Here is a 27,613-nt window from a genome sequence, read left to right as displayed (position 1 = left end):
GTAGGCTACCCACTGTTTCATCTGATATTGTGATGGAGTTGGGGGAGGTAGATAGGATGAATTATGAGTGTGAAGCGAGCTTTAATTGGTAGATTTGGGAAGACCCCTTCCCAGTACCTTAAGAGGTTTAGGACTCTCAAAAAGCATGATGGTACCCCTTGGGCTACCTGAGTATGTGAATGTTTAAAAACTTAGATGGTTGTGTTAACGGTTACAGAGTAAACACTTATGAAGGTATGAGGAATCTTGTTATGTTGGAGTCAATTTATGATGCCTGCTCTCCTGAGCTCAGAAAGCACTTGGCTGATTCTAAGGAGATAGATCCAAAGAAGTTAGCGAAGGCTTCTGACTTGTGGTTTGCCAACAGGGCTACTCACAAGGATTCTGGGGAAACTCAGAAGAAGGATGTGGGAAAGCAGCCAAAGAAAGATAACAAGGAGAATTGTAATATCTTCAATCCAAAAGAGGACCACAAACAGCAACATAAGAGTAAACCACAAGGAAAACCGAATCAGGATAGTGCACCATCTGGACCCAAACCAGATGGAGGTCAAAACAAACCCCCATTCATCAAGACATTTGGGAAATGTTATGTTTGTGGGTCAACTCACCATGTGAAAGGGGATCCCAGATGTAAGGGTAAACCTTCAAGGGTCCACACTGTCTCATTAGCCTTCTCTCCAGAGGAAGAAATACCTATGGCAAGTGGAAACTTTCACCTACTGGCTGATGAACCCATGAGCGTCTCAGCTAGTGTTTCTTTAGTGTCCCTGGGCTTGTGGGAACCACAGAACTTAGATGTCTATAACTCCATCCCAGATAATACTAAAGAGTATTACAAAGATAGTGTTCTTGTGAAGGGCCAGGAGACCCCTGCCATCGGAGACACTAGAGCCAGCATAACTGGGGTGGATGAATCATTTTTCAAGGTGGAGGATGTTGCTAAGGCACCCAAACACCTCACCAAGTTAGCTGGAGGCCCAGTGCAAATGGTTCCGCAGTTACCAGCTCTCATCCAGTGTAATGATATGACTGTCAAAATACCTGTTAGTGTGCAGAGTGAAGTGCCTGGGAGAGTTTTGTTGGGTAATGACCTGAAAACTCTTGGAGCTGTGTCTAGTACCCACGGGCCTCCCAGTAAAAGTAAACAGGAGCTCACTATGCCTGCGAGGGAGAGGACCTTGAGAGGCTCTCCAGGGGAATTGATAGAGAAAGCTATCACCCCCAGTCCACAGGAATTGCTCACTGCTGTTTAAGGAAAGAAAGAGGCAAAGGGGAAACCCAAGACCTCCAAGAAGAAAGCAGATAGCACCCCTGTGCTACCAACAAGGACATCCTCAGGTTTGTCCAAAGTTACACCTGTGACTCCTCCACCTGCTGAGGCGGAGTGTGAGGTACAACCCTGTGTGGATGAGCCAGCTTCTGAAGAGTCAGATCTGGAAGAAGACATAACTTCACTTGGAGATCTGGATCCTGTTAACCATCCTGAGCTGTAGTCTTTACTGGCAGAAGGTGGACACACCAGGGCAGACTTCAGCAGAGGACAAAGAGAGTGTCCTACTCTTGAAGGTCTTCGACAACAGGCAGCTTCTCAGCTTTATGGGCAAGAAGCTGGGAAGCATAGGTTGCACTGGGTAGATGGCCTCTTCTACAGTGAACCGACTGAGTCTATCCCTGGGGGCTGCAAAAGACTTGTAGTGCCCCTAGAAAACAGACTCCCATTCCTACAGTTGGCCCATGAGATACCTTTGGCTGGTCATTTCATCTTCAAAAAGACCAAGGAAAGGCTCTCCATATACTTCTACGGGCCTATGATGGGTTCAGAAGTTGACACATTCTGTAGGAGCTGTCACACTTGCCAAACCACTGGCAAGAGTGGAGCCAAGAATGTGGCACCCCTGGTGCCTCTCCCAGTGGTGGGAGTTCCTTTTCAGATGGTGGGAATTGACATTGTTGGTCCCCTTGACCCTCCCACATCTACAGGAAACAGGTTCATCCTGGTTGTAGTAGACCATGCTACTGGATACCCAGAATACCCAGGCATACCCAGATGCCCTGATGCCCCCGGGCCGGATGGTGCGCGTTATAAATAAACAAAATACAAATACAAATACAAAATACAAATACTATGAGGACTGTTACGGCTCAGGCTGTGGCTAAGGCTCTACTTGGTATTTTTACCAGAGTAGGGTTTCCTAAGGAAGTGATATCCGACAGGGGATCCAATTTTATGTCCCACTACATGGAAGCCATGTGGAAAAACTGTGGTGTCACTCGCAAGTTCTCTACAGCCTACCATCCACAGACAAATGGACTGGTAGAGAGGTTTAATTGTACTATGAAGAGCATGATAGGTGCTTTAGAGGAACCCATTAAAAGAAAGTGGGACCTTCTACTGCCATGCCTTCTCTTTGCTTATAGAGAAGTCCCTCAAGAGGAAGTTGGTTACAGTCCCTTTGAGCTTCTCTATGGCCATCCAGTCAGAGGTCAATTGGCCCTGATTAAGGAGGAGTTGGAGAGTGCTCCTTCCCCCAAGCCAGTCAGAGTGACTGACTATGTGATTGGTCTCCAGAGGAAAATGTCACACATGATGGCAGAAGCAAGTGATAACCTGAAAGCAGGTCAGGCTCTGGTCAAACATTGGCATGAGCAGAAGGCCAACATGGTTGAGTTTACTCAAGACCAGCTTGTACTAGTTATGGTGCCAACAAGGCAGAGGGCCTTGCAGGAGAAATGGATAGGAACCTTCGAGGTTGTGGGCAAACTTGGAGAGGTGAACTATCTGGTAGACTTAAGCAGACCTAAGGAGGCTCCCAGAGTCTTTCACACCATCGGTTTAAAGGCATATGTCTCAAGACCAGAAGTGGGAGCTTTGCTTCTAGCTTCAGCTCAAGAGGAAAAGGATAGTGAACGTCTACGTGACCTACTCAGAGGCCAAGCTTTAGATGAGAAGATAGAAGGAGTTAAACTCTCTTCAAATCTGACAACTGCACAAAAAGATGAGTGCAAGTTTCTGTTAAACCAATTTGCCTCCCTGTTTTCACTTTCACCAGGCTTGACCCATTGGGGCCAGCATGAAATTGTAACTGGTGATTGTTTACCTGTGAGAAGCAGAGGTTACAGAATGTCAGAACATGTAAGATCCCACATAAAGGAAGAGGTCAACAAGATGCTTTATCTTCGGGTTATAGAGCCATCTACAAGTCCATGGTCTAGTCCAGTTGTTCTAGTACAATAGGCAGGATCCAAGAGTTGAGATTCTGTGTGGACTATAGACAGACCCTCCAGCTTATAGCGATTTTGCGATCCCGCAATATACCGTGAAAACAGACGTTTTGTGCAAAATACCGCAAAAACTGCCGTTTTGTGTAAAAACATTTTTTTAAAAATGATTTTTTTACATTTTTTTTTCCAAGTATCTGCAAAAATTACTGTTTTAAAAAAAATAATACTCAGGGTGCCAGGTTCTCAACCTTTCTTTACACAAGACATGAAATGCGCTAACACATCTCATCACTTGCGCCCCAAAAAAGTGCAGCCCAATCCACAAGGGACACATGAATGGGCACATTTTATAAGCGCGCCCATCCAGATGGCCTTTTTCACCTTCTTGATCAAATAAAGTGGCGTTTCTGTCAATTTAAAAGCGGATCCCTCATTTCCAAGCAAGATGCACTTTTAAATGTGCAGAAATTGTAGGCAACCCTACGCGCACGGGATGTGTGGCTGCCACTGCATGACAGGGTCTTTCCTAACCCTGTCATGCTTTTCCTTTAAGGTATGAACCGCTGCTGTGTCGCTTGCATTTCTGTTCCTCAAACAGGATAAAAATGCATTTTTTGGGTCGCATTTTACAGCGGCAGGCACCTGGGGGGCCTGTCCCTGTGAAAGGCGCTGGGAGCCTGCAGAACACTGTCGGGAGAGCGATTCTATTCAAAGTACTGCCCATTTTGATGACAAAAATCTATCGAATGTTACAATTTGACCTATTTTGTCCAGTACTATTCGATCAATTTTTATAAATACTGAACATGCGTTGCGAGGGTGTCACCCGCTCCCCATGTTCAGTATTTTTGGTAAAGGGTGGTTGCAGAAGTGTTTTCCCCTTTTTCCTCAAAATTGGAGGCGGGGACAGAAAAAAAAAGAAAATAACGAAAAAGGGACCCTGCGGAGTCGGATCCGACCCACATTAGAGGGACGGATCTGGCACCGCAGGGTTGCATGGGAAGCGGCAGTGACCAAGCAGTTAAGTAGGGCAGGGGGTGGGGTGGTGGTGAAAGGTACATTTTGGGTTGTTTGGCTGAAATGCAAATCAATTCACAGCGAAATTGACTATGGTCAATTCCACCGCAAATGATTACACTTCGGTCAAACAACCCAGAACACCATTCAAGGCAGCTGGCCAGCGCACAATTTGCGCTACAGCTCAAGCCTGTGGAAATGTACCGGTCACCTTTGAGAATAAGGTGACCTGCTCATTTGGAAAAACGGGTGGTCTAAAAATAGCATATCCTCCGTTATTTTTTTAAATGCCCCATTATTTGAGGAACTGGGTCAAAATCTACATTTTAAAAAAATTAAAAAAATGGTTTCAATATGAGAGAGAGGGAGAGTGATGGGTGAGAGGAGGAAGCGCTGCACAAGAAAGCAGAGGAAGCAGTGATGCGGTGGGCCAGAAATTTGAGACCGAGCAGAGGTACAGAAAGTAGAGGGAGCGTGTGGTCAGCGAGCCAGAAAGCAGAGAGGAAGCGGTTGGCTAGAAAGAGGCACTGAGCTGCAGATTGGGAAAGAGGATGAGGGAAGAGTGCAATAGAATATGAGAAAGGATGCAAGATGCAGAAGCAGCACAAAAGAATGAAGGACTGTATATTGCGGGAAGAATTGTAGAGTGTAAAGGTGTGAGTTGGGAGTATGATTTGGAGTGTGGCTGGGGCTGGGCAGTGCAAATTGTGACTTGACAGTGTGACATAGTATGTGAGCATTTGTATGACAGAGTGAGAGGTTAAGGAATGTAAGCTGTGATGGAGAGTTGGTGAGATGTGTTTTGGTGAGAGAGGTGTGTGGGTGTTTGGGGATTGGAGAACATAGAAGGGGAATATTGTCAGCATTACAATTGATAATGATCAATTTAGTTAATACTATTAAATAGGCATGTACATTAAACATTAAACATTAAACATTAAACCAGAAATGTAGCCAAATCAAACACTGTTCTGCCAAGCCAGAGACATCTGCGACTCTTCCTATTAAATGAATACAAAAGATATATAATGATGATACCCCGGCTCTCTTGTAGCCTTGCACTCTCCCTATTTCCTGCAATGTGGCAATCTTACACCCTCCAGTTAATACAAAATGTCCTGAAAAATGCCGCAATAAATAAAGGTTTGTGCCGCAAAATTTGCCATTTCATGCCGCAAAATTTGCCATTTCATGCCGCAAAATCCTGGAAGGTCTGTATAGAGCTCTAAATTCAGTCACTAAGACTGATGCCCATCCTTTACCGAGGACAGATGAACTAGTGGAGAAACTTGGTGCAGCAAAGTACCTCAGTACATTTGATCTGATGTCAGGCTATTGGCAAATAGCCCTGACAGACCATGGCAAGGAGGAAACTGCATTTTCAACCCCAGCAGGCCTCTACCAGTTTAAGGTTATGACTTTTGGATTAAAGAATGCACCTGATACATTCCAAAGGATGGTCAATCAAGTTCTGAATGGGATGGAGGACTTCTGCATGGCATACTTGGATGACATTGCAGTGTTAAGCCCTACTTGAAAAGAACATGCTGATCACTTAGGATATGTGTTGCAGGCTCTTGAGCAGGCCCATGTGACCATAAAGGCAAGCAAATGTCAAATTGGTCTGAGCAAAGTGGTCTACCTTGGTCATGAGTCAGGAGGAGGTGAAATAAGGCCATTGCCTAGCAATGTACAAGCTGTACAAAACTGGGCCATGCCTACTACTCAAACCCAAGTGAAAGCCTTCCTATGTCTCACCGGGTACTACAGGAATTTCATTGAGAACTATGGGTCCATAGCTTCTCCTTAGAATGTAGTTACCTCTCCAAAATTCCCTAAAAAGGAGTGCACTCAAGCCTTTGAAAACCTGAAGAAAGCCCTTTGTCAAGCTCCAGTCCTAAGAGCTCCTGATTATCACCAACCCTTCATTGTGCAGACATATGCATCCAACACAGGTATAGGTGCAGTCCTTAGTCAACTGGATGAGAAAGGTAGGAAGCACCCCATTTTCTTCATCAGTAGGAAACGGAAGGAACCAGAAACAAGGTGGGCAACCATAGAGCGTGAGTGTTTTGCCATTGTGTGGTCTCTGAAGAAGTTTAGACCATACTTGTATGGATCTACTTTTTGGGATTCAGACAGACCACCAACCCTTGAGATGGTTCATGCAAATGAAAGGGGAGAACCCAAAACTACTAAGGTGGTCAATCTGCCTGCAAGGGTTTGATTTTCCCATTGAGCACAGGTCAGGATGTCACCACCAAAATGCTGATGGTCTCTCTAGGATGTTTATAACCGACGAGAGTGAAAAGATTCATCCAGGAGTGGATTAAATCCTCCTGTCTCTTAGTCTGGGGGTGGGGTCGAGTGTTAGGGAGAATTTTCCAGAATGGCTAATTTCCCTCACCTACTGAGTCCCTCAGCAGCTTTGCTGGATTTCTCAGATTTATTTTTTTCACCTGGTAAGAGTGCGAGCCTTTTTTCCCACTCTTACATGTGGTTTGATGTGTGTTTAACATTTGTGTGTTCATAGACTGTAGCTTCACCTACTCCATAGGCATCATCTTTTTACTGTGTTTCATACAGCACGTTTAGTGCAATGACACAGGGTTGTCTTTTTCAGACTTCCCACTTTAAACTCCATTTCCTAGGACCGACTACTGTCTCCCAGATTGTGTAAAGTTGCCAATGACTTTATTAGTCTTTTTAAAGTCACAGATCCAGTACAAACTATCTTACATAGAATACTGGAAAGGGTTAATACCTTTTTTTCTGTCTCTCATGGAACATTATTTCGTTCCCCTTTCTTTAAGATTTGGCTGGTGGCAGTGGTATCTACCATATGTTTCCTACCACAGTCTATGAAAATAGCCTTGGTACTGTTTTAGGCTATGTTAGTAGCCTCAAACTTTAATCCCCTAGACCCCATTTACTTTTATTTGATTCTGGCTGGGTTTATTGGCCATTTCTTTTTGTAAAGGTCTTTCTCGTGTTTTTCTCTGCGTGCCAAAACCAGGTTTGGTTCCTTTGTTTGCTGCCCTTTGGTGGGCTTCTGCACAGAAGGCCTCTTTAGGCACCTGAGAGTCTGGATAGACAGGATGTGAGGGAGGGGTTTTAGGAACCCTGCACATCACACTCTTGTTTGATTGGCTAGGTGACTGTCCTGCCAGGACAGCCATCCTGCTGTGTGATTGACAGCCAGGCTGTGTGAATTGGGGAAAACTCCATAAAAAGCAGGTCTCTGTCACTTAAGAAGGCAGAGTCGCCACTGGATCAAGAGAACCGAAGAGAAGAGGACCACCACCACGACTGAACCTCCCGATGAAGCCCTGCTGCGGTCCTGAATCTCCAAACTTCGATGACAGAGAAGATCTGCAGGGAATCTTCTTCCCTTGAGCTGGTGGGACCAACCAGTTTGCCAATCACCGAGCAAGGCCTCCCTCCCCTGGTTGAATTTGGTGTGCACAGCTGCAGTGAACCGGATAGCCAGGACGACCGGACCCTGTTTGGATTTTAAGGAGCGCACCTTTTATTCATTGCTTTGCTCTGTTGCTGGTTTCTTCCGTGGGCAGTACAGGACCCTCCAGTCTTCCTCCTTCATTTCAGTCTGACAGTCGCTCAGGAACCGTGAGCCTACAGGATCTGCCAGGAACTTCTGCCTCAGCTACAGCATTCTTCCTCTTCTAAGGTACTGTTCAAACCCGGTTGTCCATTCCATCTGACCGCCGTGAAAGTGTTTTAAATCTTTCGCCAATCCGAGGGCTTGTCCTTCTCTACTCTTTTAAGTAATGTTTCTTACGACCAACTTCGTTTCGAACTCTTGGCAAAGACTTAACTGTGACCTACTGTGAACTGTTTGATCCTCTGCAAAGACTCTGAACCATTACCATTGGCCCAGGCCTATTGATTTGAATCCTCATTGTAGCAAGCCTTTTTTTAGATTTCCCTGCCTACTTACTTGTTGGTGCTGCTTAATTTTGTATAACCTTGTCTTTCCCTCCCTTTTTAATTGCTGGAGTGCCATTTTGCTCACACTTCATTTTGAGCCTAATTTGTCCAAAATTGATTGGGTGCTGTGTAGAATATTAAGAGTGTGATTTTTCTGCTGCTTTATTAAGTGAACTGTTTTACAAATGAATGTGTAAATAAATGTATATTATTTTACTGAGTTACCTCACACAAGGTAATCTCCCACAAATTTTAGTTAACGGGGGATCGATTTCTCAGAAAAGGAGAACAATGATAGACTAAACTATAACAAGGGTGAGAAAAAGATGACCCCTCTCTGCCTGTATAGGTCAGGTTAGGTGATGTTCTCTACTACAATGATATACATAATTGTATCATTGAATTGGCACACAGATTCTGACACCCAATGACTATGTTGCACAACGACATTCAAAACAGTATTTTGAACCACATAACCTATTAACCACTCTTATCTGTATTTCATTAACATTTTTTTTAATCAGTATCAAAAATATTTATAGACATAAAAACAATACATAATATTTTCAACATTTTTATATGTAAAAACACAACTCTGTCTGTGCCGGGGTTAACTGTACTAGATACTACAAACTACATCAGATTGTAGATGTTCAACGATAGACTTCAGTTGTTCATTAGTCTTTTAACAGTAGTCGACATGTTTCGGCCCTTGGATAGAATTGGGCACTATCTCTAGTGCCTGTTGAACCCTTGCTTTAGTGGCCTTCTTCAGGACAAGTTAATTTCTTCAGTATGGTAATAATACCATTATATAACCCATTACAAATTTCCGCAAATTTAAAAAAGAAGAAGACATTTAAAAACAACAAGTTGTATAGGATAGTGGTTCAGAGAAGATCTAATTATTGCATGACTTCATCTCTTAGTCTAATTACAAGTTTCACAATAGTTTAGAATTGTACATGTTGCAACAGAACACATTAAGTTGCAAACACTGCATTTGTAGAATAATAAAGAACATCACCCAAACCGTTACTTACATCCAATATAGGCATAAACGGGCACCGGCTTAATAGCCAGTACAGTTAGATGTGAATTATTCCACCCACAATTTGATTTTTTTCATCCCCCAATAAATTAGCAACCTAGAAGAACATAGAAAAGAGGACAACACAATACCTCAGTATTAGTTTGCCACTAGTCTCAACTCTCTTTGTTCAATTGAGCCTCATATACGTCAAAACAAGGCATTCGCTTACAATTTCATTTTTATCACGTAACATCCCCATACCTATTGGGAAGGCTGTGACCCAGCATCGCATTAAAAAGATTTACAAAGTAGTGCTGGATCACCATTAGTCAGTATTGTAATCATTATTGAATCCCATCTACTATAGTGGGAATGTAATGTCCCCTGAGATCAACATCTCTATTCTTATTTATCTCAGAATTTCGCAAAAAGGTCACCAGATGCATACCTTTATTCAAAAGGCATATGTGCACCTTGTGCATGCGTAGATAGTTTGCATACATACTCGAAACAACCTGTGCTGCACAGCTTGTGTGCTTTAGAAATTGCACTCTGGGCCTGTAAAACACAAAAGGAAAGGGAGATTGAGAAGCGTTGTTGTGTTGATTGTTGATTATTTATATAGCGTCTATACACAATGTGTTTCAAAGCGCTTCAAGGAGGGAGGGAACATAGGAAAAATACAGTAACATTCAATAAAAGTCCTTGAAACAATACAGAATGTGAAAAATAACTATCGTAATAGGCCTGACGACATTTCTGATAGTGCAAGTGCATAGACAAATAAGGAAAGAGGGAAAGGAAAAGGAAGGAGAGCAAAACAAGCAGTAACATCACTATGCCTGATGGCAATTGATGTAGTGCAGGAGGTGAACAAGAGGAGGAGTGGGAGGGGGGTGCGGGGGGGATAAGAGAGGGGAGAAAGGGAATAACAGACACGCTACGATGCAAATTTGTCAGCGACAAATTAATAGAGCAGGGGATGGGGAGGAAGGAGAAGACAAGGAGGGGAGGAGGGGAGGAGGGGAGACAGTCAAGCTGATATCAAAGTCAGGGGAACAATGATAAGAGTAAGTGCTAAGTGGGGGGGGTAAGAGAGGAGTGAGAAAGATAGTGGGCTGATGTGTAAGAAGGTGGTGAAAGGAAAAAAGAGATGGGTGGGGGTAAGGGGTAGAAAGGAGGTTAGGGGGTTAGGGGGGGCACTCAGACACTCACGGGGGGTTTAGGGGGCACACAGACACTCACGGGGGTTTAGGGGGCACACAGACACTCATGGGGGGTTTAGGGGACACACAGACACTCGGGGGGGGTTTAGGGGGCACACAGACACTCACGGGGGTTTAGGGGGCACACAGACACTCAGGGGGGATTAGGATCAAATGTGAGAGAGCTTATGTCATGTAGCTTATTTTAAAGTGTACATCCCAAGGCACACATCCTTGTGTCCCCCGATGTTTCACCATAACGGAGCCTAAGTAAATTAACACCGCACAAAAAAAAATATATATATATACCAGATGGTCTTGTGTTTACACCATCAAATGCACCGCTTGTTGATTCACCCCAGCCATTACAGCTGGCCATCTAAACATTCGTGACAGCACAACGGCTGTAAATGAAGGGGCAAAGAAAGCACACAGCTATCAAAGCCGGAAAACAAAATGTTCATCACACGGACAAAATCCTTGTGTGCTCCAATATATCACCATAGCTGCGTTTGAGTAAATTAACAAAGCAAAAGGCTGCCAGACGGTCTCACGTTTGCAAACAAGCAAAAGCACGGCTTGTATATTCGCGCCTGCCATTAGCACTAGCTAACGGAGCACTCGTAACAGCAAGAAGGCTAATTGTGAAGGGGCGGAGAACTGACAAAGCCAAACAAACAAACTGTTAGGGCATCCAAAGCGCATCGCTTACCTTTCTGTAGTGTGGCGCACTCGCATGGCCTCACGGTCGCCGCAGTTGTGGGTGTCACAAAAAATCTAAGACACAACTGTGACTTATTTAAACGTGCTTCCATGCCCAAAACACGTGATGTTATTAACTCAGGCCCAAGTTTTTTAAAGGGGCCAGGGCCCTTTCACTATGTAAAGGACTACAAAAACAACTACAAAAACAGAACTTAGCAAGAGGGAGAAAAATCCTTCTCTAAATTCCATTTATGGAACAAGTTGGCGTGTTCAAACCATGTAATTTTATGAAATAAGGATCTGATATTTATAGGGGCTGAGGCCCTCTATGTATCACAAGGGCTTTAAAAAGAAAGGTGAGAGGGCATACAACCCTCTCTCTCTCAATTTCGTGTTCAAAACAGGAGCTCTATCGCGAGATGAATTTCCAGTTTATTACCACCAGACTCATCCTCTAAAGTGCAGTGTTATTAGCAACCAAAAGCAGGAGAATGAATAGATTAGGCACAACTTTCATACAGGCCACATTATTATGTCAGGAGGGAGTTCCACTCCACGGCCAGGTTTAAACCACAATTAGCAGTGTTTAGTGAATAAATCCACCGTTGTTCACTCATGCTAAGCATCCTTTCTCTATCGCCACCTCTCTCTGTTGATGGAATCAATTGAAGCACAAACCAAAATATTTCCGTATATTTGTGTTTCAAAAGGTTTGTTCACTACTTTATTCTTCAAACACGATTTGTGTTCACATACGCTTTGTTTCACACATCTTTCTGTTTTACCTATATACAATAGGTTACATGGGCATTTAATCCCATAAATGACCCAGGAAGATGCACAATTTGAAAAGTCTCGATGAACCAGTTTTTTCTGTTCAGTTCTATGGATTTCAAATTACTGGTAAGAAGGCACACTACACAGTGGCCACACTTAAAAAAAGGCCCACGACTGGTGGAAGGTGCCACAGAGTATTTTGGGTGGATCTACATCTTTTGTAGGATATGTGTGAATATCTATGAAATTCTTTTGGCGCTTAAAGGCGAAACGTGGTGCAGTAGGGTTAAAGTCAGCCGTTCGTAAAATATGCTAATTTTTCTTGATGCTTTTTCTCAGCTTATTGCTAATTGGACTGAAGGTCGTTACACATGTTATTTTATCTTCCTTCATTTTGGGTTCTGGATGTAAACAGCGTTCTCTATTAGAATGTTGGGCCCGTTTGAAAGCGGAGTGAATCACTCTTTTTGGATATCCTCGTGTTTTGAGTCTTGATTTCAGATCCTTTCCTTCATTGATATAGTCAGATACATGTGAGCAATTTCTTCTGATCCTCAGAAATTGCCCAATAGGGAGATTATCACGTAGAGCCAGGGGATGGAAACTGCTATATTTCAACAGAGTGTTCTTATCTGTAGGCTTACGATGCAGCCTTGTAAATAACTGGCCTGTATCGGAGTTGCAAATGAGAAGGTCAAAGAAAGGGATAGATGTTGAATCGAAAGACATAGTAAATTTGATGTGTTCATTTCGGCTATTGAGCCAGTCCAGGAAGCTTATAAGTGCGCGACTGTCTCCTTTCCACACCATAAACACATCATCGATGTATCAATACCATTGCCCTATTTGTTCTTTGAAAGGGTTGTCATAATGATATATGGATAGGTTTTCAAAATTGTCCATAAAAAGATTTGCTAAGTCTGGGGCAATAGTGGCCCTCATGCTGGTTCCATGGATTTCCCATAGAAAAAAATTCTCTGTCAAGGCAATTCTAATACATTCCAGTATGCATGCTGTCGGGACTTGTTCTAGGGTCGTGGTACGTTTATTCAAATATTGTTCGACCACTTTTAAACATTCCGCCTGCGTTATACTAGTATACAAAGCCGTGAGATCTAGTGTCATGAGTAAGACATTGTTCTCAAAAACTTGCTTATGGATGATGTTCACCATACTTGTGGTGTCTTTGACGAAAGAGCACATCGTTCTTACAAATGGTCTTATAAACCAGTCGGAATATACTGACAAGGGTTCCAAAATAGAATTGATTGCCGAAACAATCGGTCTACCAGGCGGGGTGAGTGAGTTTATATGAACTTTGGGAAGTAAATAAAAGGCAGGGATGGTAGAGCTAGTTTTCACCAGATATTGGTGTTCTTCTGGTTCAATCCATGACTCATTTAAGGCATGGTCCATCAGAGTCTTAATTTCATCTCCGAGACGGGGTGTTGGGTCTCGATCCAGTTTCGGTAGAAAAATTGATTTTGAAGTTGTATAGTGACCTGGCTGTCATAGAGTTGTTTGTCCCAAAGAACAATACCTGCGCCCTTGTCTGCTGGTTTAATACGAAAGGTGTGGTTATTCTGTAGTGCTGCTAAAGCGTCTATTTCTGCACGGGACATATTGTCTTTATGTCGATTGTTGTGTTGTAAAAATGTTTTGCTCTCATCAATTATCTTGTTTTCGAAAGCCACTATGGCAGGAGAGACCATGTTATTTAGTGGTGTAAAACTAGACAGTGGTTTAAGGCCAGTCACACTTGGCGGCTTGTTAGAAGTTAGTTCCTCTTTGAAGAAGTATTTTAGATGGATAAGGCGAAAGAATTTCTGTAGTTCGATCTGTGTTTCGAAATCTCTTGCTTTTGTAGTAGGTACAAAGCTTAATCCGTTTTTCAGCACCTGTATTTCAGGATTAGTGAGGGAATGGGTGGACAGGTTAAAGACTGGAATTACCAAGTCAGTGCGGGGCCTCTCCAGTTGCGGGTTTGCATTCTGGGGGGGCACTGGTGCCAATTGCACGGTCTCCTCCCCCGACCGCATGGAAAATGGGGCTGGAGTTGGGATTGGTATTTGTCGCAGCAGACATAATATCAGAGTCACCACTCGTGGTGTTCGAGGTGTTCGAGAACTTGCATACTTATTCCTTTGTCTATTTGTGTTTCTCCCTTTATTTTGAGATAGTTTGTTTTGGGCTTGACAATAGGACTCTATCAAATATGGGTATGTGCTGGTCTCCTTATACGTTTCTGAATCTCTTTTTTATTTCCAAATATTTTTGTCCAATGTTAATTTTTTAAATTTCACTATTTCCTCATCTATTTTTTCTAGTTTCTCTTTAGTGTCTTTTATAAGTTCATCTCCTTTAAGTTTACTTTCCAACGTCTCAATTTCCATTTTCTGTTTCGTTGACTCCTCAACTGCGGTATCAATGATCAAGATCAAGAAATCTCTTGAGCATTTCTTACCGACCGCGCTAAAACTGCCTTTAAATTTCAGATTATCTGTGGAAACACAGGGGATATTTTTTATTTACAAACCCTCTGGAATGATGCCTGCTTTCAAATATGCCAGCATCATCTGCCCATGAGAAACAGTTCTTATTATTTTTTTTCTTTTTCTGAGTGAGCAGATCAAGTTCATTGTTTTGTATAGGTACTTTTAGCCAATTGAGTCTGCTGCAACAATAGAGGGCAGACCCATTAATCTCTGGTAATATTCTTCAGAGAAGGATAGCGTGTTTACGCTTTCCATTTTTGGAAAAAGGTTTTTCCTTAATTACCAGTTTCAACATAAATTTAGTACAAATTGTACCTACAAGCCACGGGCTGTCCTAAATAGTTACCTCACACAAGGTAATCTCCCACATATTGTTAACGGGGGATCTATTTCTCAGAAACGGGAGAACAATGATAGACTAAACCATAACAAGGGTGAGAAAAAGATTACCCCTCTCTCTGCCTGTATAGGTCAGGTTAGGTGATGTTCTCTACTACAACAATATACATAATTGTATCATTACATTGACACACAAATTCTGACACCCAATGACTATGTTGCACAACAACATTCAAAACAGTATTTTGAACCTCATACCCTATTAATCACTCTTATCTGTATTTCATCAACATTTTTTATTCAGTATCAAAAATATTTATAGACATAAAAACAATACATAATATTTTCAACATGCACATATGCCTTTTGAATGAAGGTAAGCATCTGGTGTATTCAGTATCAAAAATATTTATAGACATAAAAACAATACATAATATTTTCAACATGCACATATACCTTTTGAATAAAGGTAAGCATCTGGTGACCTTATACGAAATTCTGGGATAAATAAGAATAGAGATGTTGAAATCAGGGGACATTACATTCCCACTATAGTAGATGGGATTCAATAATGATTACAATATTGACTAATGGAGATCCAGAACTAATTTGGAAATTAATGCGATGCTGGGTCACAGCCTTCCCAATAGATATGGGGATGTTACGTGATAAAAATGAACATAGTCATTGGGTGTCAGAATTTGTGTGTTGATTGAAGGATACAATTAGGTGTATCGTTGTAGTACAGAACATCACCTAACCTGACCTATACAGGCAGAGAGAGGTGTAATCTTTTTCTCACCCTTGTTATAGTTTATTCTTTTACTCAGAAACCTTGAGTCAGTGTTTGTTTGAACCCTAGTGATTGCTGTCCTTTGTGTAACTTCTGATACTGCTCACTTTACTCCTGAGATAAGTCTGGCTGCTCAGCCATCGCTACCACTTTATTGTGTAGTACGGGCTTGTACCAAAAGTGAATTTGTACTTGCACTTGTAGTCTTAATTGTGTGTGGTGTTCCCAAAGTGTACTGCATATGATTCTGCCTAACACTTTTGCCATGGCAGTTGTATGTTAGATGGAGGCATGATACCATGCCAATCATCAGACAGGCACATTTGTATACACATGCTGAACTGCCTCTCCTCTCTCCCTTTCCAACCAGTGTCACAGATGAGGAGTCCAGCATAGAGCACAACCAAGTTGCAAGGGCAAGACCTTCCCAGAGGTTGTGTAGACCATGACCTAGGATGCCTTAATTCACCTTATCTGAGGGACGATTGACTGCTGAGGGTCCATCTTTGTGCAGGAACTGGAGGGTAAGTCCTCTGGGGCGGAAGGGCAGGGGGATTCAGCCATCCCCACGGACAGACCTATTGCCACAGAGGTGTCATTTGGGATATCAGGGTCAGGTGTTGTGGAGGGAGAGGGCACAATTGTGGGCCTGTCCATAGTGTCTGGTGGAGGTACATCATCAGATGTGCAGGCTGGGGCCATGTGCCTGGTACTAGAGGTTGTGCAGGACACAGTGGTTGGGTCAGCTATTCACACTTTTACAGGGTCATCGTTTACCGGGCTTCACACCTACGTTGCCACCACAACACAAACTACCCCAGCAGTGACTGCTGATGAGGCCATTCGGGATGCTGTGTTGCCCATGCTCATATCAGGCCGTGGCTAACAGGTGGCTGCACTGGAGGCCCTTGACATGATTCACGGGCAGTTGTGCCACATGATTTCGCAGATAGCTGGTGCCCTGCTGGTTATGGTAAACTTGGCACAGGCAACACAAGTAACACCCACCTCCCACTCAGCAACTGTGCTGCAGGCACCCACAGATGTGGCCTCCATGCTTGCAACCACCCCAGGCTCCTCTGCACACGTACACCCATTTGCATGTCTGAAGCCTGCCTCATGGTCAGTGGGGTTGCAAGTGGCCACAGACGACATTCTGGTGGCTCCAGGCTCTGGTATGTCAGTCACACAAGATCAGGCAGTGCAGGTGGACATGGCACTTGAGGAAAGTGGTGGGGCAGTACTCCCCTCCAGGAGTCGGTCATCTCTCCGGAGGGTAGCCCAGAGCCAGAGGGGGGCTGCCAGCCTGAAGGAGCAGTTGCACAGCAGGCATTCTTGGTCTGGCAGGGGAGGCAGGTGTCAAGGCAATGGATTGATGTGGCCACAACATGCCAACTGCAACACAAGTGGCAGCAGGAGGAAGAGAAGCTGCATGCTATGGAGGAGGCAGCTGCCAGGGTCAGAGATGCAGCACGTGGCAGGCTGGATGAGTTACATGCTGCCATTCTGGGGGACAGCTTGAGGGCTGCACAGCAAATTGAGCAGTCCACTCATGAGACCCTGCATCCCCCGAGGGACTACACAAAGGCACACCTTCAGCATGTGGAGACAGAAGCAGCATTGGAGCTTGAGTTGTCAGGAATTGGCCTGCAGCAGTGACTGTTGAAGATTTTATGTGTGTGTTGGCCTCATTATTGTTCGTCTTTTAAGAAGTATTCCTGTGACTTTATTTTTGACTAAATGTTCCATGGTTTTTGTTCAGTTTCCATTCCAAAACAGTTGTGTCTTTGCTTCTATCAGATTCATGTGGTTATTTTGTCTTTTTTTGTGATATCCACTTTCTACAACGCTTTTGTGTGTGTGCAGTCATCTTTTGTATTGCATGTCACACTGGTCTGTTTTTTAGCTTGCATGCCACATAATTATGTGGTATGCTTCTTGGGATTCATGTGCCATCACTCATCTTATCATGGTTTTGTGTTGACAAGGTTCTGTGTAGCATTTGTACATGCATCTGATGCCTGTGCATGTAGGATTTGGGGTTACGTGTGCACATTGCCAACAAACAACATGTGTGCTGTATGCAGGTGCCAGCTTCACAGACATGCACCGATGGGGCAGCATATGTGGATGTATTCATTTTGGCCTTCTCAGTCCATGCATGTAGTCAACGCATGTGCATGGGATTGGTACATGTATTTGTGTGGTGTGCAAACTGTCATGTGCATCTCTGGCTGTATGCATGTGAGGGTGGTGCTGGTGGGGTATTTTTATTGTTCGTCATTGTGGTTGTCAGTTTTGTCATACGTTATATTACTTGCACAAATGGTCATTTATCCATGTGTGTTGCCTGTATGGGTCTATGTTTAACTATCTTGATGATTAATGAGTGTGTCTTGCAGTGCACATGGATGTTACACTGTAGACGTATGTCTACATGTGATGTGGTTGGTGCATAAGGCCCCACTACTCATATTTTTTGGGGATTGTGTCATGGATGTGGGTGTGCTCTCATGGGTGATGCAACTATCGCCAAGTCTTTGTCGATGTTGCATGTGTGTCACAGGTATGTTGGTTGTGGTTATCTTGCCAGTGATGGTGTTTGTTGCTCGCTGATTTTGATGATCGCAGTGATGGTCACTGTCATGCTCAGTATATGTATTGAGAATGTCTGTGCTGACGGATTTGGATTTATTTGCAGGGCTGCATTCTTTTCATGAACCATTAATGCTAATGCATGTGTTACTCACCAGACGGCACTCTGACCTCTGTAGGTCTGATGGGTGTGTGTATAAGGGTGTTTGTAGCTGTACATGTGCTTCAGGTGAATGAATGTCAACACCAGCACGGATGGCTCTGATGTATGTGGTCAATGATTTCTCCATGGCGTACATCATGTGAGACACATCTATATATTATTTGTATCTATCCAACTGGTGTACTAGGGTGGGAGGGTATGTAATGGACTACTGATCACTCACATTTCTAGCGAGGGTGTGACAACACATTCATGTGGATGTGCAGATACACTCAGGTGGTAGTCCTCCACCATATTATTTGTGGTGGGACATGAAGAGTCAATTTACTAAGGAGGGGTGTTATGGTGGACCTGTATTCAAACCGGCCATACAGTGGCAATGTCAGTAATTCAGGTGGTGACAAATACTAGTTGTGTCAGTGATTGAGGACACTCATTTGTAGAGAAACACAAACTGGTTGTAGTTTAGATGATGTTTGCTCAATGTCCTTCAACAGGTTACAGTAGGGTGTTGTGGTTACACACTGGAGGTGGTGATTTTTCTGGCATGCAGTGGAATTTTCATTTGGGCACAGGGCTGAGCTCTTGTGGGGTGCAGTCCCAGGAGGACACTACCTGACGGAGATGTACAAAATAACATGAGATACAATTTTAACTTACATAATCTCTCCAGGCCCTGTCCAGGCCCACGGTCCAGCCCTCACTGCTTTCTCCTTGCCTCTGCATCCAGCTGATGTGCTTAGTTGTGACTCACATTTAATTCTGGCCACTTTGTGCCATGGTCCACCTCACAGTGAACATCAAGTTCTTCCCCTTAGAACATACAGGTGCAGGTGAGGCATCTGCATGCTGTGCCACACAAACGCTAGCTGGGGTGGAGAGTTCTCATCCACTCTTGTGCCCCCACTGGTGTGTGATGATGGTGACAGCCAAGTGACATATATTTGGTTTGGACATGTGCCCTATTTTTTAATTCAAGGGGTCTGTTGTTCCTTTGAGGGGGTGCAGGGGGTGGGGTTATGTGTGTGGTGTGTTGATTGGTGGAAGTACAGGGGTTAGGTTTATTGGGTGTGGGTAACCCTTTGCATGTGTGAGGCTCTGTTTTGTGGGTGTATAGGCAGTAGAAATAGTGGGTGTAGGTGCACGGTGCACGTGGGTGGTTTAGTTTGGTGGATGTACAGGGATTAGGAATGGTGGGTGTAGGTGCCCTTTGCATGTGGGTGGCTCTGTTTGGTGGGTGTACGGGGAGTGGGAATAGTGGGTGTTGGTGCACTGTGCATGTAGGTGGTTTTGTTTGGTGGGTCGACAGGGAGTTGGAATGGTGGTTGTAGGTGCATGCTGCATTTGGGTTGCACAGATTTATTTCACTCATAGGGTCATTGATGGTTGGTATGGGTGCAGCTAATGGTGATTGCTTGTATTTTCTTCGCTGCATCTGGTGTCACAGGTCGGAATGAGCACAAAATGGTCGGTTTTGGTGCCTCCTTGGTTTGCACTAAGTGCATGCTGTGGGCGTGTCAGGTGCAATCCTATTTTCTTTGCACTGTCGGTCTCTGCTTGCGCTTATTTGTGTAGATTGCTTTCTCGTGCGATGCATTTGTGCATCACAATCCTAGCACAAGTGCAACCATTTTTGCTCAAGATTTACACATTTATATGTAAATCAGGCCCACTATGTTTTTCAGGACCTGGGAGAGACACCACATTGTTCCAGATGTTGGCAGCCTTAGTGGACGAGGCATGCCCAATACTACTTCACTGCATAAAAGGCACGGTAGGATATGGAACTGAAACACCAAGGAAACCTGCACATGTAAAGTACTGAAGGGAAGTGATTGTTTATTATAAACCTTTTTGTCTGGTTTGAATATGAGAAATTGAGCTGCAACTGCAATAAACTATCCATACCTTCATTGTTCTTTAAACAATGTATTTGATCAGGCTGATTTTTACATATTCCCATTTCAGATTTGAGTATTATAAAACTCAGGCATTTAAATGCAAATATGTGGATATTGTTTACAAAAGAAGAGGTAGATTTAGGCAAATCAGTAATAGTTCTGTGCTAAATCATTTTCCTTGTTAAATGAGAATGTAATTCATGGATAACTCTACAGTGCATATCCTGAGGATATTTCACAATAATCCTTTATGCATGAAACAGTTTTCTATGTAACTAGCAACAGAAATGATCAATAACGTTTGTAATTCCGGTTGCTTTGCAGGCTGAATACTGGTGGTCTGAACAGTTGCCATGAGCAACGCCACAGGTTCTGGTTCATTCAAAACCTTCCAGCCATCGCTCTTCTGTTTTGAAAAGTCATCCCAAGTGGGCGGCTTTGCTCAGGCGGAGGCGCCAAGCTTGCCATTCCAAAAGACCCAAGCTATGCCTCACTGAATTGGCCAATGAGCCTGAAACGTGTGGGGTTGCATGTGGTCTACCAGTAGAAGGAATGTGACCTAGCAGTAGTTTGGACTGCACTGCTCTTTTTGCGGAAGGACCAAGCCGAATTTGCATATGAACATACAAGTATAAGTGTTAAATGCCTTGATTTAGCGCTCCTATATTTTAGAATTATTTTTCTTCACTCTAATCTCTAACTACTTCTAATGCAACACCTCTGCTGCGTGGATTATCTGGCGGTTGTGACACTATAAACCAACCTGTGTTAAGATTTGAGAAAAAGAAATCCAGATACTACCACACACTGAGGTTCAAATAGATTTTTACATGATTATTTCATAGATGTGGGTAGTTCCTTAGCACATTTGGAGTACTTCTTTGATGTTATGAAACAACACTGCATTTACTTAATCGGTTAGGTGTACTCCATCATGTCTATACAAATTAGTCATATAGATCTGTATGTTGTTGTTTGAGATCCATAATTGGTTGCAGTCTATGATGAATGCTGAAACAACTTTATTAACATTTTCCAGGGATTTTTCAGTTTTACCATTAAATCTGGTGGTCCATCTCCACTTTTGCCTCTGAGTCAGATGGGAACATATAAAGATGGGGTGAGGAAAATGTTCCATACATTTTTCCAAGTCTTGTTTCATCATGAAAGTAAGGGACACACTTTGTATATTACCGAAATCATTGCCCCCAGAGTGAATTAGTATGATGTCTGGCTGCCATGTTCTTCTCAGACAGAACAATTTAGGAAATACTTGGTACCAATGCATTTCCCCGCAATCCAAACCATTTATTTGTAAAATCACTGAAACCTCGGTCCATGTTTCTCATAAAACGTCAGTCACCAAAACACCCAACTGTCTCTGATCAGCCACACAGCTTTAATACAAGACATGATGGGCCTCATTACAAGTTTGGCGGTAGCCTTGCCGGTAAAACCGTCAGGCTGCTGCCAAACTTGCAATTTTTTCTGGCACCTGCGAATGGGCAATTACCGGGTTATTACGGCCCAGCCGGACCCGGTAATTACTCATTCGCCAGCGCCGGAATGCATTACTCCCCATTTGTGCCCCATAGAGGGCATAATGGCACCCACGAGCAGAACTCGTAGTTTTCCGGTCTGGGAACTACGGACCGGCAAACTTGTAACGACCCCCATGATATGTGCAGTCTTTCTCTGTTTCCAGGAAAATGACTACTAGTTTGAATATTTAGTAATGGTAAAAGTAGGGTTTGTATGATGTGTGTGTTTCAGTGTTTGTAATTGGTTGATGTTGGTTTTGTAATTGTGTACTTGATAGATTGCAGTGAATGTGTCATCCATTTTAGTAGTTTGCTTAATATATAGTTCTCTTTTTGTGGTATTTGTTAGGGGAGTTTCCCTAAAGTCCTACAGGTAGTAAGACTTTAGTAAACTATCACAGTGGTTTATAGATCTCCAACTCATAGGGGGTCATTACGAGTGCCGCGGTAAGGGGCTAACGGCACCGGTAACGATGCCAGTGCCGTTAACCCCTTACCGCCGCATTTCGAGGTTCCCTCGCGGGACCCACTCAGAACGTCTGGTCAGACCAGATATCCTTTGCGGGTCCCGCAAGAGGACCAGGTAGCTAATAACGGGCCTGTTATTAACGGCCCGTTATTAGCTCCCTCCCCATTCCCATTGAGCCCTATGGGGGCTCGAATGGGAATGGGGATTGGTATTATGAATGGGGACTTACCGGGTCCTCCAAGGTTGGAATGGCCTGGTAAGTCCCCTTTCAAGGAACCCAGACCCGGACATGACTTTGGAGGCAGCCATGGCAGTAATAGCACCATGGCTACCTCCAAACTCGTAATGACCCCCATAGTATCAGTACTAACTCAGGACCTTGATAGCGTGGCAGAGCAGTCAGGCTTATCTTAAGTCTTAAGAGGAATATGTGAGCTGTAGGTAGGTACAGTGAATCTTAGCTAGACATGCACATCAAAGAAAGTCTTACACTTATTATTTCTATAAAATTATATATTTATGAATTATACACACCAGAATCACTTTAAATACTTTAGATGTTTACACTAGAACACTTTGGAATACTTGAGAATACACTTCAAAGGACACTTTCACTTTTGTGTTTGTTCGTGGTTACATTTGTAGCAAAGTTAGAAAAAGAAAAGACAATATTATCGTATTATCGGTTACTACATGCACCTGAGGTTTTTAACAGTTCATTCGGTAACAGATTTACTCTGCAAACATATATATAGTAAAGTCCCTTAAAGGGAGGAAAATGGTTAGTTAATGTAACATTGGTCTGGTTCAAGGCTCTAGAGAGGGTTTCTTTGCCAAGTAAGTCTTTTAAGTCCCAAAATGCAAACCCAGCTAAAGGCAGTTCAGAGAGGGCTCAAAGTCTTGACAAGCAGCAGAATAGGAAGAGTTCCTGAGGATTTCCTCCAGTCTCTAGTGTTATAGAAGCAGAAAGTTAATAACTAACAAGGGAGACCTGTAAAAGGACTTGATGAAGGAACACAAGCTGCAGCTTGAGTCAGAGGTAATAGTGGGGTGACCCTGGACACCTCTAGGTGCACTCCAATGCGCTGGAGCGAGTTCTTGGAATCAGGTAACCAATACCTTTGTCCCCACAGTACCGTAGGTTAGAAGAAAATATTTGCGCTGGATGATCCGCACTGCTGCAGCTCTGGACCAGACCTCTGGATTCCTTAGTCTGATGACTGAAGTCAGGATAATGGACAGCAGTCTCAATTGAGGACCTGAGGCATGACTTTCAGCAACTTCTTGGTTCACTCTTTCAGGATTGGCACCTTTTCTGCAGCACCAACGAAGGACACGAATCACCCTGATGATGGGGTCTGGGTGAGTTAGATTACATCTCTGGGGTGTCCTTATGGGTTCAGCAAAATGAACACACTTCCAACAACACATATCCTACATTCCCACGTTCCCACCAATGTCCTGACAAAAATGGTACCTCACATGTGTGGGTGCACCTACCTGGGCGCAAAGGGAAAAGGCTAAACCACTGGTATCCCAAAGGGTTTTGGGAGAGGACATTTTTAGGATTTAGTTCTTGTGGATAACCTACAGATTTGGGCATGCAGTGTTGCAGCCAACAAGGAAAACAGGCAACCCCATGCATTTCTGAAAAGAAGACACCCGTGGGAATCCAATGGGGTCTGATTTATGCGAATCACCCAAGAATGTATAACCCACAAGGCCGGCAGAATCCAAAATGTAGGGAAAATGTAGGGGAAAAACACAGTTTTCAGACATTTTCCACCACAAAATCTTTGAAACACACAAGCAACAACACATGTCCTACCTTCCCACATTCCCACTATTGTCCTGATAAAAACAGTACCTCATATCTGTGGGGGCACCTACCTGGGCGGAAAAGAAAAAGTTTCAACCGTCCACAAGCTCCAGGCTGAGTTTGGGGATGGTCAACCCAAATGGAAGACAGATGCAAAAGGCCAAGGATATCACCCCGACCATCCTGGAGCTCTGGCTGGCCAGCGTTACAGCTTCTCACTCAAGGAAAGCACATGACTGTACCGGGACTCCCTGGAACCTCTGCTAGGTTTGGGGACAGTCAACCCACAAGGGAGACAGCCGCCCAAGGCCAGAGACATGACCCCCAACTATCCTGGAACTATGACTGGGTTGCGTTACAGGTTCTCCCTCTGGGAAAGGACGGGGACCCTGCTGAGGTGCCCTGGAACCTGTTTAGATGGAAATTAGTCTATCCCACCCCTCTAAGTGCTTTAGAGTGTGGTAAATCCAATAGGCAGCCATGCGATGTGCTAGGGGCGAAAGGACTGTGTTAAAAACCTTGCACAAAAACAATCATGCGAGAATTACAGATGAATAGGTGTAGGGCATGCATAAAGAGACACAATTTTGTAGTTATGGTAGACACACTCAGCCCTACATGGCTGCGCGGTAAGAAGCTGGCTCGAGGGAGAAGCCTGAAAAGGCCTAATATGCTGAGAGGAGATGAGCCTGCGCTACTAATTTCCACAGACACTTCCCCTTGTCCCTTACTATTGCAATTACTTAGTATCACAGAAAGGAATGTGCCCCGCAAGGCCATGAGACAACACCAGGTTCCTTGCAGCACCAATTCATCATAGCCAGGCCAACAGCAGGCCTCAAACCCCCACCCAGTCCTTCAGGAGTAATGGCACCCTCCACTGACCCAGTCCAAGACCCTCTGCATTCTCTGATACTAAGTGACCCCAGCCCACCAGCGATAAGAACCAATGGTCATTAAAGATCTGAACATGCACAACCATTTCACCTCTTCCCATAAATAAACCCTTTGTAGTATGAGGTACAGGGAGGGATATATTATAGATCAAAATGAGGGTGGAAGCCTTGGGTGTGAGGAGTGCAACATACACAGAACGCAGAATGTGTGGGTGAGCATGATTGTATTTCTTTCCTTCCCCTGGGTGCCAGTTCCAGAGCCTCCCAGGTGCATGCCACAATGATGTAGTAGTAGCATTTGCGCACAATAAGAGACTTGGAACAGCAATATGGAAACAGACAGACGGCAGGGACGGGAACCAATCAAAGCCTGGCATCCCCTATGGGGCAGAGCATTGTGTATGGTCTCACCAATCAGCGGTGTGGGTTTAGACCCTAAGTATGACATCATTAGTGATGCTGTGAACTTTCATAATGCACTGTACATGAGGATTGTGACAGAATGTTCTTGAGCAGCAGAGTTCTCTGCTGGCACTCTTGTCTTTTGTACAATTAAACCTTGTTATCCTTGCAAGCAATCGCTTGGCCTTTTTCCCTAGAGGGTTGTATTCTTTCTGGTGTGAGCGTACAGGGACTTGCCTTCATTTGGTGACCCTGCTAATGTGATCCCAGTGCTCCAGTACCTGAGCAGGTATCCAGGCAACCTCTCCAGAAGGGCTGCGCTCCACATACAGCGAGTAGCCCCAAAACGCGTCCTCCCCAGTAGCCCTGCACGAGTTGTCTTTGCAGAAACCTGCCTGCTCTTTGGAGCAGGGTGCAGCCCCAAGGAGAGGTGCAGGCTAGGGGTTTGAGCCCCCTGAACAAAGGAGTTTGGGTGAACACACACACCTGATTATAGCCTGCAAGGAATAACAAAGTAGCGGTTGGATGTATGGAACAGTGTGAACAGTTTGAATGCACATTGACTGAAATTGGGAGTGTGGTATGCCTGTGGAGTGTGTTGATTTGTATTTTTTTAATTCAGTTTTTAAGGATAATAAGGAAAAGGAAAACAGAAGAGAGGGAACTTCCCCAAGTGAGGGGGGAAGGTGGTGCCGCAATTATTGTTCAAGCAATAAGGGAAAAGAGGAAATACACAGGAGCTCTATATAATTTGAGAGCTCAGGAATAGCAGTGGTTGTTGTTTTAGTTTGTTATTTTAGTTTGTTTTATTAGTGTATTTTATTGTGTAGAGAGTAGGCCCAGGAGGGGCATGTGTGGGTTGTGTATGACGAGAGTATAGTGTGTGTGTGTGTGTGTGTGTGTTATTGTATAACTGTTTTGCAGCAGCATAGGCGTAGTCCCATGACCAGATGCATGGGAGATGCGACGATGTGTAGAGAGAGGCCCATAGAGCACATGTGCAAGGCCCTGCCATTATACTGTGAGAAGATTAAGAAGTATCACAACCAGTGGGTGGCAGATACAAGGGGAGGGGGGATACCCTGCTCCTGGCCAGATCAGGGCTCCTTTGACAAAAACATGTTGGAACACATTCCTACCTTCCTGACAGCTAAGAATAAGGGGTGACCACTACAGAATAGAAGGGAAGTATTAAACCTCTGGAAAATGTTTGAGGATACAGAGGATCACAAGAGGGAAGGGGTGACCCATGACAGTAGTAGGGATACGGGCCCAGGAGAAGACGGGAAGAACTTTGCGGGGAGAAAGGAACATACCCACTAGCAACCCGCCCTGCGGAGGGGTACACACAGCATACATGTGTACCGACAGGAACGACTGTAGCAACACCAGCCACGGTCCCACCTCCACCTTATGTGTCCCCTCCGGAAGTTACCACACATACTGGGGTGAGTGCAAGAGACTTAGAAGTAGCACTGGAATTGACACAAAATGAGTTAGCCAGACTACAGGCAGCATGTGATGTAACAAAGACAGATACACCAGTGCCATCCACGGGGAATGAGTGGAAGTCGATGGACTTTTTATTTAGATTAAATAACACACCAGTAAGAACCATCCACATAGAACGTGATAGAGATATCGACAACTTGGGTTATGAAAACGTAGGGTCACGGAGAGGAGATGAAGGAGAGTGGAGTGAATTCGAGAAGGTTGAGGATGATGATGTAGGAGACGCAGAGGAAGCACCTCAATGCACCTCGAGGGTGGAAAGTTTGTGGGACAGAAGACTGAGGGAGAGGTTTGGCAGGATAGCATTAGCAAGGAAAAAGGGAAGTGTAACTAATGGTGGAAAAAGCAAGATGAGAATGCAAATGCCACTGATACACAAGGGAGCAGGGAGGTCACAATATGTACCATAGGCACAGATGGACAAGAATAACCTCCTTAAGGCACTCTCGCCACTCACGGTGGGGGCGGGGAAATGGATATATGCTTTTTAAAAGAACACATCGGGGGTGCCGTTGGCAATAGGAGATATTATAAGCTTATTGGTGGCCGCAGTGGAGGACCAAGCTACAGATGTGCGGGTGAAGTTGGGGTACCCGGGAGTAACACTGAGTAACGATGCCCATGATTGAGCCTCATTCAACAAGATCAGAGCCAGGGTATGGGATGCGGTGCAGCAAGTGTTCCCAGACACTCCAGATTTACAGTCCATTATGCAATGTACAATGTGGGATGATGAAGACATAGCACAGTTTATCCTTAGTGTCCAAGAGCTGCGGAG

The sequence above is a fragment of the Ambystoma mexicanum genome, chromosome 4p (genome assembly GCF_040938575.1).
Source record: "Ambystoma mexicanum isolate Mex_15411 chromosome 4p, UKY_AmexF1_1, whole genome shotgun sequence".
NCBI lineage: Eukaryota > Metazoa > Chordata > Amphibia > Caudata > Ambystomatidae > Ambystoma > Ambystoma mexicanum.
This window is presented reverse-complemented; position numbering follows the sequence as displayed.